Source organism: Chinchilla lanigera, unplaced genomic scaffold (assembly GCF_000276665.1).
Source record: "Chinchilla lanigera isolate Chin_1 unplaced genomic scaffold, ChiLan1.0 scaffold00034, whole genome shotgun sequence".
NCBI lineage: Eukaryota > Metazoa > Chordata > Mammalia > Rodentia > Chinchillidae > Chinchilla > Chinchilla lanigera.
Genome location: NW_004955435.1, coordinates 3,305,025 through 3,319,462, shown reverse-complemented (window position 1 = coordinate 3,319,462; position 14,438 = coordinate 3,305,025).

Sequence of the window (14,438 nt, the reverse complement as noted above, 5' to 3'; positions counted from 1 at the left end):
CACACATAATAAGTAGCTCCCAGGTGAAGAAGACTTTTAGTTTCAACAAAGCCGCTCTCTGATTTTCATCTAAACTCCAATAACTCGCGTTCCCAGAATCCTGGCGTGGAAGTCTGGGAAGATGGAGATGGTGTGCTTTAAGAGCAGCCTCCCCAGAGCATCATAAGGAAAGGGCTGCCTGCATTTGAGCTCAGGCACTCGGGCAACATGATACGGGGACATTAGCATAATGGCACAAAGCGAGCACATCCCTTTTCCCTGGAGTCTTGGAAATGGATGTTCCCGGGCATATAAGAGAGTGCTTCCTCTGTGCACTTTTGGGCAAACTCACCCAGAATTTGCTTTAGAGAAGCGTTGCTTTCTCCAACACCCAAATCATGTAAGCATTAGTTTTATATTCACTTGAAAAATATGTTGGAAAAACATCAGATATGGTCTCAGTCAGGGAAAAAAACACTAAAATTATATATTGGTGTACTTTTAGAGAAAAAGAATATCTCTACATGTATATGTTGCAGAAATTTATAAACATTAAGAAAAATATAAACAGATAATGTACAACCATGTATTTCATATAGCATACATGCATAAAATTTCATGTATTTTAGAAATATATGTGTTTTATTAAATTTATGAAAATACATGTGAAAAAATGTTATCAGTGAATCTTCTTGCTTAGTCATTACACTGCAGCAACATAAATATTCTTCTTAAACTGTGATTTACAGTTCTTACCTGTGATTTTCTACTTCTATATGACAAGCAATATTATTTCCATAAGCAGAGGTAAAATGAAACTGTTTTGTTTTTTTCGAAACAGAGTCTCTCTGTGTAGTTCAGACCAGATGCAAAACTCACCCTGGGTGGGGGGTGGCTGCCATCTTGACCTCAGCCTATCGAGTGCTGCAGTTACAGGTGTGAGCTGTAACCCACACCCAGCCCAGGCAGTCACTTTTAAAAGCTGACCTATCAAATTATTACAGATTCTTCTTTGTTTTTTTTTTGTTTGTTTGTTTTGTTTTTCCGGTACTGGGAATCGAACTCATGACCTCGCGCTTGCCAGGCAAGCGCTGTGCCGCTGAGCTAAATCCCCAGCCCCTTAGAGACCCTCACTTGAACTCTAGAAAATTATCAGTGATGCAGGCCTTTTAGGGCTCATATTGACACCATTAAATCAATTCTTTCATGACTCTGGGATTCCCAGAGGGACAGGAAATATGAGAGACTCCATGTTCCACACCACTCCAGCCTCTGTGAACAGTGTGCTGAGTTTATATATGTCCACAAGTTGATTTTATTTGACATTTCTATTGGTCTTTGAACCTGTTGAGATTAACATGGAGCCCTAGTCAAATGCCTAGTACTAGCTAATCACACTCATCAAGTAAAGGACTGCAAGAATGAATGAATCGAAGCATATAAGAATAATTTAATTTTCTAACAACCACTCACAAAGGTTTTTAATATGTTCTATAATCTGCCCTGTAACAATTTTAGGTACTACTATCTTAAACACAAAGTTTACTTTATAAAGTAAGAATTCAGAATGCTTTTTAATTTCTTCATTCCTTTCTAGAAATATACATCCATTGTTTTAAACTCATATTATTCCATTGTACCTAAACCAGAGGAGTCTGGTAAGTATGGATTACATTTTGCTTAAAGAAAATACATACTATTTGGGGTGAAAGTATAGAATAAATGACAGAAATTATGTTTGGGAAAATTTGTTTATAAAGCCAAGTTATTCTGGCTTATAAAATAAAAATATTCATGGCCAGGCTAGATGGAAAACAAAAAGATTAATCATTTTGTGATAAAACTTCACTTTGAGCCTAAAATCAAGGTGATTAAGATATAGAAATCATCAACTTTTAAATAGATATTATAGTGCTTTACATAGCTAATGAGGCATCAGAGTATAGTACAAAGGAGTTACTAAAAATAGTATGATACATAGAGCAGTTTCCATTTTTGGTTGTTTTTTGACATAGGTCTCCTCAGTTAGTCCAGGTTGGCATCAAACTTGTCATTCTCCTGCCGTAGCCTCTCGAGTGCTGGTAACATAAGTGCGCACGCCACACCTGCACAAGTTATTTTAAACATATGTGCACGTTTCCCTGTAGTGGAAGGCAGCATTATCAGCTTATGACGTCTTCTCCGGAAGTCAGCTTGACTGGAGAAGAGACTTCCGGAGAGGTGCCTGGCAGGCTGTGAGGGCGCTAATCTCACGAGTGGGGTGACTCAGGGATGAGTCCAGAGCTGATTGGGCTATTAGGAGCAGAAACTGTTGGGGGAAGTGATGGACAGGGACTTGACAGTGGAGGAGATGTCTGGTCTCTGGCCCCTTCTCTAGCTTTTCCCCGTGCTCTGTTTCCGGTGTGCATGAAGTAAGCAGTTCGCTCCTCTGTACTCTCCCACCACCGTGTACCCTCCGCCTCGAGAGCAGCCCACCGTGCTCCGAAACCTCTCAGGCTCCCAATGAACTGTTTATTTCTAAGCTTTTCTCCTTACTGAAGTTGCAGGCGCCACATATTTTGTCCTCGGAACAGGAAAGTTGACTGATCCAAGTTGTACATCAGTATTTCAAAACTAAGACAAGACAAGGAAAAGTCATTTGAGCAGCACACAATCTTACGAAAAAGACACTTCTAAAATTTTTTGAAGATATTGATCTGACTTTTCAAGAAGTCTATGTACATTGTTTAGAAAATGAAGCAGGGCGTGCCTTGAAGTCTGTTGGACTTCCAGTTCCTCAGCTGCTAGTACTGTGTTATGACCTCACAAATGTGTCTCCTCCCTTCAAGGACAGATCATCACTTTCTCAACTATTTACTGCTGGGTTGCATTTACTAAAGGGACAGATATTGGCAATGATTTCTCTAAGAGAGTTGGTATTTTCATAACAATCAAGGAAATTTTATTCATCTGTAGTAAAATGTTGGTGTCTATAGTGTAGACTTGTAGTTATGTCTGAAATACTCATGGAAAGCAAAAGCAGAAATGGCCACTGAAGTCACAGGTATAATTTACTTTCTTTTAATCGTACATCTGCCCTACAGAGACCTTAATTGGGAAGCTGTTCTCCAGGATTTATTATAAAACACCCTTCTACAGGTACAGGAATCTCTTAATTCTTGGACCATTCATATGATAAATGAGCGTGAAGCTTTCTGTGACATGTCTATTATCCAACTGAACTGTTATTTAAATCTTGCATTGCCGTTTAATTTTTCATTCATGTATGTTTTATCTCTTCAACTAGATTGTAATGTTTGGGAAGGTCATAGAATATGTCTTCCGTTTTTTTCTCCCACCCACAATGCTGTCATAGTCTTTAGTAGGTATTCAATAAATATGGATGAATAGGATAAGATTCAGCTAAAAAAATTCCAAACTTCGTCCTTCCTATCAGCTGCCAGTTCAGTTGCATCGCTTGCCAATCCAATTTTGAGCAAGTATGCACAAAGTAATGTATTCTGAAAGATGAAAAACTGCAAATTTGGAAAGAGTTTATCATTTGGTACAACAAAATTCTAAATTTCTGTCTCATTGGAAGGCCTAAATAACTTGTACATTTCTACTACATTAATTTACAAGTACAGTAATTCAAATTAATATAAATATACTTAAATATAAGCTACTTTGATTATGACAGGTTTTGTACTATGGCAAATTAGTGATTTTACATGCAAAATATGAGCAAAAAATCAGTATAAATATTCTGCCTTGAAACAGCTCACTCTCAATTCTGGAATAATATTTAATAAGTGTTCCACCCAGAAAGCACATCCAGTTTTTGGTTAATTTGAATGTTAATAAGTAAAATCATAATATTTGGGAAGAGCTGAGTATTTTCTGTTTACTGAGGGGAACTAATAGTCTATTTTAAATAAATATTTAAATTTGTTAGATCTATTACTTCAAATTGGAAAATTACTTTAATATATAAGTATAATAATATACTTTAATATATAAGTATATAATATATTATATTATATATTATATACTTATATATTATATAAGTATATTATCAAAAATATCTAAGAATATTTGTTTATCTGAGTAGCCAATTTGAAGATATCAATATGTAATACAACAACCATTGTCAATTTCCTCTCACCTTGTCTGAAATTATACATCGCTTATACTGTTTTTGTGTTATTTTCTAATTATACGTGTGTTTGTTAGTATGTTTTCATTCTTTTATCTCTAGAATAAAAAAGAAAGAATATATGGGCAAGAACGTTCAGTAAAATACCAATACAGTTGTATGTAATTGTTTTCTAAATAGTTCACCATAGTGTGTCATATTAGACGGTCCATCTCAGCAATGCTTTGAACACCTTAAACACAATGTAGGAAAAAAACCGTTATGTGAAATCAAAAGGACATACATCTAACAGTATCTGTGTTTTTCTGTATCACTTTAACATTTTCCAACCAAATGAAATAATACTGTCAAAGACATCATGTGGGCATAAAGCTTTCATTCAGAGCACTTGGGGAGTGAAACCAGAACCAGGGACTTGAAAAACAGAAATTTTATGCCTCTTTTTTTTTTTTGGTCTTTTTGAGACTGGGTCTCCCTATGCCATTCAGGCTGGCCTTGAGCTCACTTTGTAGCTCAGGCTGGTCTCGAACTCGCAGCGATCCTCCTGGCTCAGCCTCCCAAGTGCTGGGATTATAGGCATGTGCCACCACACCCAGCTATACCTCTCAATAGCCTTAATATGCCTTTGTCCCTCTTGCTCTTAAAAGAAAGAACTTTAAAGCCACACCCTATCTTTGAACAGTTTTGTGTAAGGCAAGGGTATGACCTGCTAGCAGCTGCTAAGTTAACGTTTAAAAATTCACATGTTATACTGGGACTTTAAAAACTAATGTCCATATTTATTTTGATGGAATGCTGAAAGGCTTAACTTGCATCTCTTCAACAAATATGAAAACAAATTTTCATATTTTTCAATCAACAATGCAGGAAAACTGCAAAATTATACAATGCATTGCAGTGTTCATTTGGTGTCTCCAGTATTTGATTAATTGGAGAAAAATTAAAGTCGAATGGCTTTGATAAACAGAAATTTAATACTCAAAATGAATGACACTTAGTGCTTTTGTGAAAAATGAGAGGCTTTTGAAAAATTCTTTCAAAAGAAGATCCCTCTTTTGCACGACTGTACAGAAAAGATACGAGAAAAATGGCATAGCCTGGAAATAAAACAACGGGGCTCCCATATACTTCCTTTGTTTAGTGCTGTTGATGTAGCCACTGTTCACGTAGGCTTGACAACAGAAATCTGCTCAATAATCTTCCTGCCCCAGCTCCCTCCTCCTAATTGCTCTCCGTATACAGGCATCCACATTTCTCAGTCATTCTGTTAGTTTCTTTTGTTCTTCACTCTCTTGAAAAAAATAAAAAGTATCTTTAAATTATTTTCCTTTCTGCAGGCATTAAAAAGTTCTCAGTTCCTTTACTATTCTGGAGAAAAAGGAAATTGAAATGATGGCCTGGATTATAAATAATTATTTAAATTGCTTTAGTTTAAGGAAATCCAGAAAGACAAAGCAAATTTTCATTAAGGTTGGCTCATTTTAAATAAGCTCCTTCAGGAATCTCGGTTACAATTTACCTGACCAGTGTCCACTAGATGACACTGTTGCATAAGCCCAATGTTGAGTGGCAATACTTTCGACAATAACTAATTTATCATATATATATATATTTAGATATTGTCAGTGTCCCTTTTTTCTGATGAAACTGCCTTAGCATTTTTAATTAGATATGGTTGATAACTACAACTTCACATAATTCAGAGCAAAGTTACCCTCAAAGGTTAAAATGAAGCAGGAAGAAACATCTATTTCGTAGTATTCATATTTTTACAATAGAAAAAGTCCTTTTAAAATCTGTGTATTTTACAGTTAAAATAGATTTCATGATGAATTTTAAATTATGCCGTGTTAAATCAAATGGCAATGATTGTACTGACAGTGTTGGTTTTCAACCAGTATTTTGTCAGTAATCTTTTTTTCTTTCTCTCTTCTCTTCCCGATGTCCTCCCTCCATTTTTTCCATTCCTTCTCCCTTTGATTCTGAATTAAGACTCACTCAGGTGCACTGCCAAATTCAGGGGAAAAATCAATTGTCTTAAGATAATGTGTTCTGTGCCATATTATTGCCAACCTAGGCAACTAGCTCCAGACCACTCACAGAAAAACAGATACAACCATGATGCACCTGTGTAGACATAACCACACAAGGAAAACGACTACCTAAAATTTTACACAAATTTCTGGACATGGAGATTTGATTGTGTAATCTACATCATTGGAGATATCATGTAGATTACTGAGATTTTTCCTGAAATTGGGGTTCCTTTGTGATCCTTCATTCTTGTGTTGATGTTCAAAATCACTGTTAAATTAAGCTCATTTGCTGTGGTTTCAATTTAATGGAATAGTGAAGTAGTCATCCGTGTTCCCTGTTATATATTACAGACACTAATCTCATGCTGTTTACCTGAAAAGTCTCAAAGAAGGAGCTAAGCCTAAAAGGAAATTACTCAAAGTGTGAGTGGCGATTGAAGTGTTTTATGGCATGTAGCATGTCCCAGAGGGACACCTGGGTGTTTTTGTTTTTGTTTTTTAAGCTAGGCAGGGTAGATCTGGAGAAGCAGACCATAAGATGCCATATCCTACAGTGAGGAGCTACTACATGCTTCAATAGCTGCACCCCAGCAGGATATGCTACAGATCTCTATTGCTAAGTTTTTACTAGGCAGTGTTCTGTTAATATAACTTGCAGGCAGAGCTCTCAGATTATGGTATCACAGAAAAGTGTGGAAAGGGGGCTATCATACTGAAGTTTGTTTTCAAAAATGTGGACGTCATGCTTAAATACCTAAACGCTCTCTTAATAATTTGATGAGAGGAATTTGGAGAGGGCGAACCTTCTGCATAATTAATTTTCCTTCTCTTTTTTCTCCTATAAGAGTCTTTGATTTCTTTTCTGTTTTTCCTCTCGTTACTTTAAAAGGACAGTTCTTCACTCTATCCGTATTTGAAAACTATAACATTCTAAACAGGGAATTTCATATGCCAGCTCGTTCCTTATGGGCATATTGTATCATCTCATCGAGCTTTAGAATTTCCAGTACAAAATTTTGCATAGATGTTATGGAGATTAAATGAGATCATAATATTTATGCCGTTGTTGGCAAGTTTTTGGCATACAGTAGGTGTATAGGAAATGCTACCTGTAGAAAGCTTCTAAAAACAAAAACAAGTAGAAAGAGCCTTCCAGGGAAGATGGTAGGTGTTAGGAAAATCTAATTCAGCAGTGGACCAGAATATGGAGGTGCTGCTTCAAGCAGTCTAGACAGAAATCAAGGCTATAAAATGGAAAGAGCTGTCATTAAGCTAAAGAAAAGAGAATCTGGAAATGGTGTTGAAGGCAAAACTGAGAATGAAAAAGAAATAATATTATGACAAGGGGAATTACCATATTTTGAATGAATGTTGGGCGCTAGGCACTTTCTATACATTCTCTCATTTAATTCTCACAGAACCTCTGCAAAGAGGTTTATGAACATCCACTTTTATTAGTGCAGAAGCCTGAGACACCTACATTTCAACTATCAAGTCCAAGGTACCGTGGGCTCTGACGCAGTAAGCCTGTTTAAATTCGAGAACACTTTCTCGTGCTCTGAGGCCACTCCTCTCCCAATACTTTACAGACAAAGCAAACATGACTGCCGTTTCCATATCTCTGCAATCAGACACTGAAAAATATGCTTTGGAAAATCTACTTGGACAGCAGAATGCATTTTTCTCTAGCAATCAGGTATTTAATGATGGCTAGGGGTTCAATCTAACTATCAAATTGCATTTAACTGAAAATATATAGCTGATCTATAGGTTCCATAACCTTAATTTTGTAGTCCTACAAGATAATCTATAGGAAAAGATACTTGTTCATTCTGAATTATAAAGTTAAGGACGTGCCACTGTGTAGCACCCCAGGAAGAGACCCCATCTCTCCTTAGTGTGAAGAGATATGGAGGGAGAGGTCTGGATTTGGAGCCTGTTATAGTGAATATCACTGTGCATAACTCACTGTGAGCTTTTTTGAAGGTGAGTGAGCCCGTGGTAGACAATAGATGTGTGTTTTAGCAGGCACGTATGTGTATAAATCTCAGAAATCCTCTCAAATACATAAATGATCATATATTTGTCCTCAATATTAATTTAATGTTCAGCCCCAAGAACTCAGATCTACTAAACTTACATTTAACCCTTTCTTACCCTTCCAGAATATGTCTAGAATGTAAAATATGGCTCTCTTATCAGTGGATTACTTCTAAAAACTTGGCAAAAAGCAGAAAAAATTCGGTAGCTGTTTATGAAACCTCTTCTCCAACTTTGACGAAAACCTGTGGATCTTCATGTCTTGAAAACTTAGCTTAGGGGCTGGGGATTTAGCTCAGCGGCAAAAAGCGCCTGCCTGGCAAGCGCAAGGTCGTGAGTTCGGTTCCCGGTACTGGAGAAAAAACCAAAAAAAAAAAAAAAAGAAAACTTAGCTTAGCAGGCTTTATGTTATGATGGACATTTTCATTAAGACACCCTCAGTGTCTGCAGTTCCCATGGTGACACCCTCCTCGCTCTTCCTTCCCCTTCTGAGAAGTCACGTGAGCACCTCAGGTGATGAAGACCACATGACTTTGTTTTGTTTTTTTTTGTTTGTTTGTTTTGGTTTGGTTTTTCTCTGTGCCAGGAACCGAACTCACAACCTTGCACTTGCCAGGCAGGTGCTTTGCCACTGAGCTAAATCCCCAACCCCAGACCACATGACTTTGGCTCAAACCAGAGTTCACGAAACTTGTGAAAGGGAGAAAGTGAAGCTTCACTTACTTTACTTTCCTCTGTCTGTAGTCAGATGTCTCCTGCAGTCCGTCTCCCTGCCTCCCACGGCCACTGCCTACCGGTGTTTTCTCATCCTTCCTTCAGTTCTTTCTGTTATGATTTGTTCCACAAAGAATCGTATGCTCGAAGCTGGTTCTCCCAGCACATCTTGTGGAAGAGTTGGACTCTGTAAGGCGAGGGGCCTGGCATAAGGTGATGGGGTCATGGGGTCTCCATTCGCAGAGAGTGTTAATGCTCCTGTGGGCAGGATTCATTCCCATTAGAGCCAAGTTTTATAAGCATAGTGAGCCCATCTGCTCTGGATCTCTTGCTTTCTTTCTCACCTCCTTATCTTCTACCTGCTTTTTGCATGGATTCTCACCATGAGGCCGTCTACCAGAGCCTAGCAGATGCTAGTGCCATGTTCTTGAATCTCCAGAAGTATGAGCTGAAGGAACTGCTTTTCTTCATAAAGTATTCAGCCTCAGGTAATTTGTTAAGATCAGCACAAAACAAATGGAAACACTATCCTTATGGCACCACCTACAATCTATGATTATTTATTTTACCAATTAAAAACTGTTTGCCTCCTCATCTAGGAGACCACAAGGCATGGAAAATATTGGGTAGTGAAAATTATGCGGTGAGTAAAGAAATGCAACAAGATAGACAGCTGTTTCCAGGTGCCTACAGTTTTCTGATTTGGCTCCTGTAAAATATAAAAACATTAACGTGGTATTGGTGGGAGAATTTCTAGGTTGCCATCCCCAGGGACGAGATGTTGTCTGACTCAGGGAGTTAGACACAGTTGTTGTATTGTAAATTCATGTTTTAGGTACCATTCTATTAAAGGAGGCATCTCATAGGACTAGATTCCATGGCCTTGCCTTCGCTTAAGAAAAAAAAAATGTTCTATGTTTAGAGAGAAAATTTTCTTTGGCTTCATTATACTGTGGGAACATTAAATAGATTCTCCTAGCTCTTTCAGATTGCTATCGCTCCATGACCTTTGCAGAAAATCAGAGAGTTCAGAGTTTTCACAAAGGAGAAATTTGTTGGCTGAAGATTTTGAACAGTAGAAATGCCTAAAGGAGTAAACAACCCTACTTCAATACAAGGAGATGGGCATCTAGAGGTTTCTAGGTCCCAGCAACATATGGGTGACACGCTTTTTTAAAAATTAAAACACTTTCGAATTTAGAGCTATTTCTTTCTCTTTCACACATAACTTGCTAATTTCTTGGTAATTAGAATGTTTAATGTGAACAGGCGGGAAATGGTTGGGATTTTTATTCTCTTTTTTGGTTTTTCTCCGGTACCGGGAACCGAACTCATGACCTTGCGCTTGCCAGGCAGGCGCTTTTGCCGCTGAGCTAAATCCCCAGCCCCGGGATTTTTATTCTCAATGATCAGTCAAAGATGTATAAGAATGCAAACTGTTCTTACTAAATCAGCCATATAAAAAGTCAAGTTCATAGGCTGATCATGGACCAAACCATCAGAAAAACAGACACTGCTACCTTTTCCTCCCTACACTGGAAAGCCTGTTTTTCCAGAGCAAATACATTGGTATATATTTACATTTCTCCTGTCTTTTTACCATATAATTCAGATACCTGACAAAGCACTCAACACCTGAGGTTTAGTCACTATATTAACAGGTACTATAAAGCATGTGCATGTGTATTTTCAAGGGTGAATTAGTGACACATGTAAACTATTATTGTCATCTTTATAACACTGCATACAGTCAAGTTGGGATCATTAAGAAAGAGAGTCACAAGTGAATTTTTGACATACCCTTAAAATCATGAATAGTGAAATTCAGTTTCTTTTCCAATTCAAAGGGCTGCCATTAAGTTGTTATTTTCTTGTTTGGACATAAGACAACTAAAATTTGGTTTCTATGTAGGAAAAAAATCATCTAGCAACTAGAAAAAATTCCCAGAGAAAGCAGCTACTTTGTAAGGTAGAGTATTCCTACCACTGTAAATGTTCTTGTACTGTTATTAGCATGAGGAAGCAGCTGTCGGTCTGTTACAGGGATGATGACCAAATTCCTCATCAGAGGAAGCAAGCCTTGCCATATTCTAGTCTTCTATTTAACACTTGTATCTCAGTAACATACTCTAAACTTTACTTATTTATCCTAATGATTGTTTCTCTCTCTCTCTTTCTCTCTCTCTCTGTCTCTCTCTGTCTGACCCTCTCTCTCTCTGTCTGACCCTCTCTCTCTCGCTCTGCCTCTCTCTCATAATTCCACAAAGGAAGAGTTTAGCTTGTGTTGTTTATCAGCATATTCCCAATTTTTTTCCACATAGGAAACACTGGATGAAATGATAAGATTTCCAATTTCCAACAGCAATAAACAATGAGGTGAGTCCTATGCATTTATAAAAACATTGCTGATTGATACAGTATGCAATCTTACATAGACAGTCCTCAGTTTGACTCTTCCTGCAGACTTCTTTTATTCTTTTGAGCACCTTGGAATCAATAGATTACTCTTCTTCCCAAATTTAAGGTGGGAAGAAAAATATAAATTGCTGAAAATAAAAAAGATAATAAAATAGCATACCATATTTATTTTGTTTCTTCCTGGCTATTTGGGTTTCCCATAAAAAGAAAATACAGACCAATTTATTTACTCAATAAACATTTATTGAGCACTTACTCTATGTCAGGTACTCAATAAGAACTAGCAGGGGGAAAAATCTGTCCTAGAAGAGTCTTCAGTTAGAAATAGGGGCTACAGACACTAAGCCATTATACGTTCTTTTCTCTGAGCTCATAATGGAAATGGCATGTGCATGTAGAAGTAGTTGTGGCAGGAATTTCTGCTAAGCAGTAGTTGAAAATGTTTATACTGACTTTAACAGAGTGTCTGTTTTGTGACAAACACTATAAAGATTCAAGAGTATCCTCAAACTTTGGGAAGGGAAACAGACTTATGAGCAGATGATTGTAACATGCTACAAGCAGCACCCATCCATGAATTACAGTGCAAGTGCAATGGGACCAAAGATCCACTCTGACGCTGAAAGACAGGTCAGGGAGAGTGAGTGTCCTATTTATGGTTCTACAAGATACACATGATACTGTCTATTTGGTTAATTAAGGAAAAGGATTACAGAGCCACCATTTACCAAAGTACAGGCAAGCTAGATAAATAAGGTAGTGTGATATGTTGGAGATCATCACATTCTTAGACCTCATGGAGCAACAGGAGATACAAATTCCTTAATCCTGGAGCGGTGTAGACTGTTTAGAGAAGTCTACTTGATAGGAGTCGTGTCCAGTTCACAGAAGCAACTAGCCCACGGCGATACCAGGGAGGGAGCTAAGGAGACGAAATCCTGGCTTACTCTCTCAGTAGAGCTTGACCTTCGAGAGCACCGCGCAGGGTGGGGAGGAATCAAGAGTCAACATGGTGGCCTCCACCCCCTAAAAAAGAGAAGAGAAAGAAGGAGGAGGAGGAGGAGAAGAGATAGACAGGCAGTGCCGAAAGGTTTGGTGGCAAGAGACCCTTGAACTGGGCTGTGAAATCTGAGAACAAATGCACTGGCTGGTTGGGGTCACTACACAGAGAAGGATCACAATTCTGAAGCACGTCTGATGGGGTGAGTTCTACACGACTAGAATACAGTCTTCTGTACATCTAGGAGATTCTCTGAGCATGCCCTTTACTGCCATATGATACCAAAGAGATTTCATAGCCTAAGGGGTCTCAGCATGTGGGAGCTGACTAAGATTTCTTATACATACCAACAGAGGCATTCCCTCAACCTTCAGATCTTAGCAGACTGCACCCAGGTCTTCATCAGATCCAGGGTGAGAATTAGTTGGATGTATTGTTATTTTTGTGGTGAGATATGAAATCACAAAGTAATCAACTCCTAGACAAAATATTAATAAACACTACTATTTGATACTCTAGTCATTGAAATTTGAGGCTAAATGGTTTTTTAAGAAGGGCTTCTATTTCAAATTATTTCGAGGGCATAATAGGCCCCACTTCTCTTGATGAGAAATTATTTCATATACAGTTAGCTTCAGCCCTTCTAGTTCTCTGACTCTTGTGTATGTGACATTATTGAAGCTGATTTATGAGTATGTTTACCTTAGCTTACTTTGGACAGCAGCATTCCCTGAGACTGTAGTTTTCAAACGTGAAGGGGAAAAATGAATTCTTACACAGATGTTTAATTTTTAAAAGAAGTCAAAGCAAAGAAGAGGTTCTTTGGAAATTTAAGTCATCATTTTACCACAGAAAGTGGTTTATTCTTTCCTAAAACCCTGAAGTCCCATTGTGCAAATCTGAGTTTCCTGGAAGGACAATTTGAAAACCACTGCAGTCAAGAATAGGAAATTAGAGAACGACAGGGCACCAGGATTCAAGTTTCAATTTCAAGTTAAATTTTCCTCTGAGGTGGCATGAAAAGCAAACAAACTTCTTGATGGCCAGCCCTGAAAGTGCTCATATCAATTTTCCTGAGAACAGAGCACAGAGTGTCTCTGGGTTTGTCACTAAGCCACTTCCTGCTTTAGGGTTCTTTTCTGTAAAATGGGCTTCTAGTAGTTACTGTGTCCCCCCTTCAACACAAAGATGCTAGTAAGATTAAGGAACCGTTGTTTCCAGGGCTCTAAAAGACCTTTTGAAGGAAGACGATAGATAAGACAGAAGAAAACAATGTATTTTACTTGATCTTAACCGGTAAATGCTCCGAAAGAGTCCAGAAACAAATACTTAAAACTCTAAGTGGATAGTGTCAGTTCCAATTTACTTCTTCACTTGGACTGAGGTGCTGCTATTAGAGCCAACCAAGGATATATACAGTGCTTTCCAGCAGCTGGATGTGCAGAAGAAGGGGCAGAAGGATAGCGGTGAAGTTAGTAGACCCATCAAGCCTTCTGCAGACTAGTGAGATCAGGTGGAGCATGGAAGTCAGGCAGGGCAGAGGAGAAACCGCTAGCAGGAGCTTCTGCACTCCTCTGGGAAGTGGAGGTCTTGGTGCACTAAAGTGCAAAGCAGAGAGAAGTGGCACCAGCGCACACAGAGGCTCTGTCCCAGCCCACCCCCAGGTCCTCAGCATGCTATGCAGGGCGGAAGTCCGCCTCGGTCCGGTCCCTTTTATAGGTCTAGAAACTGGCCAGCCGCCGTTTCTGACCCAGTTGCAGCAAACCCTACACTTTCCCTGTCTCACGGAGACCGATCATTACTCACAGGTGGGATTTCATCTTCCAAACAGCACAACGCTCGTGGCAAATCCCTGGTGTGTACCTCCTTCCTTTCACACCTTCACCTCGACACATAGCGGATATTTTTACTTCCAGTCTGAAATATTTTAGTGGCATTCTAAGCACAGTCATCTCTGCCTCCAGTCTCTTTCTTTCTGCAGCTTCCTTTCACACCAGTGCTGGAAAATCATCCGAAAGCACAGTCTGACATCGCCTACCTATGCCCAGAAACATTTCCTCCTGTCCTGTCCTGGCTTCATGCATGCCGTGTTCTCAGTGTGGTTTTAAGGCCCTTT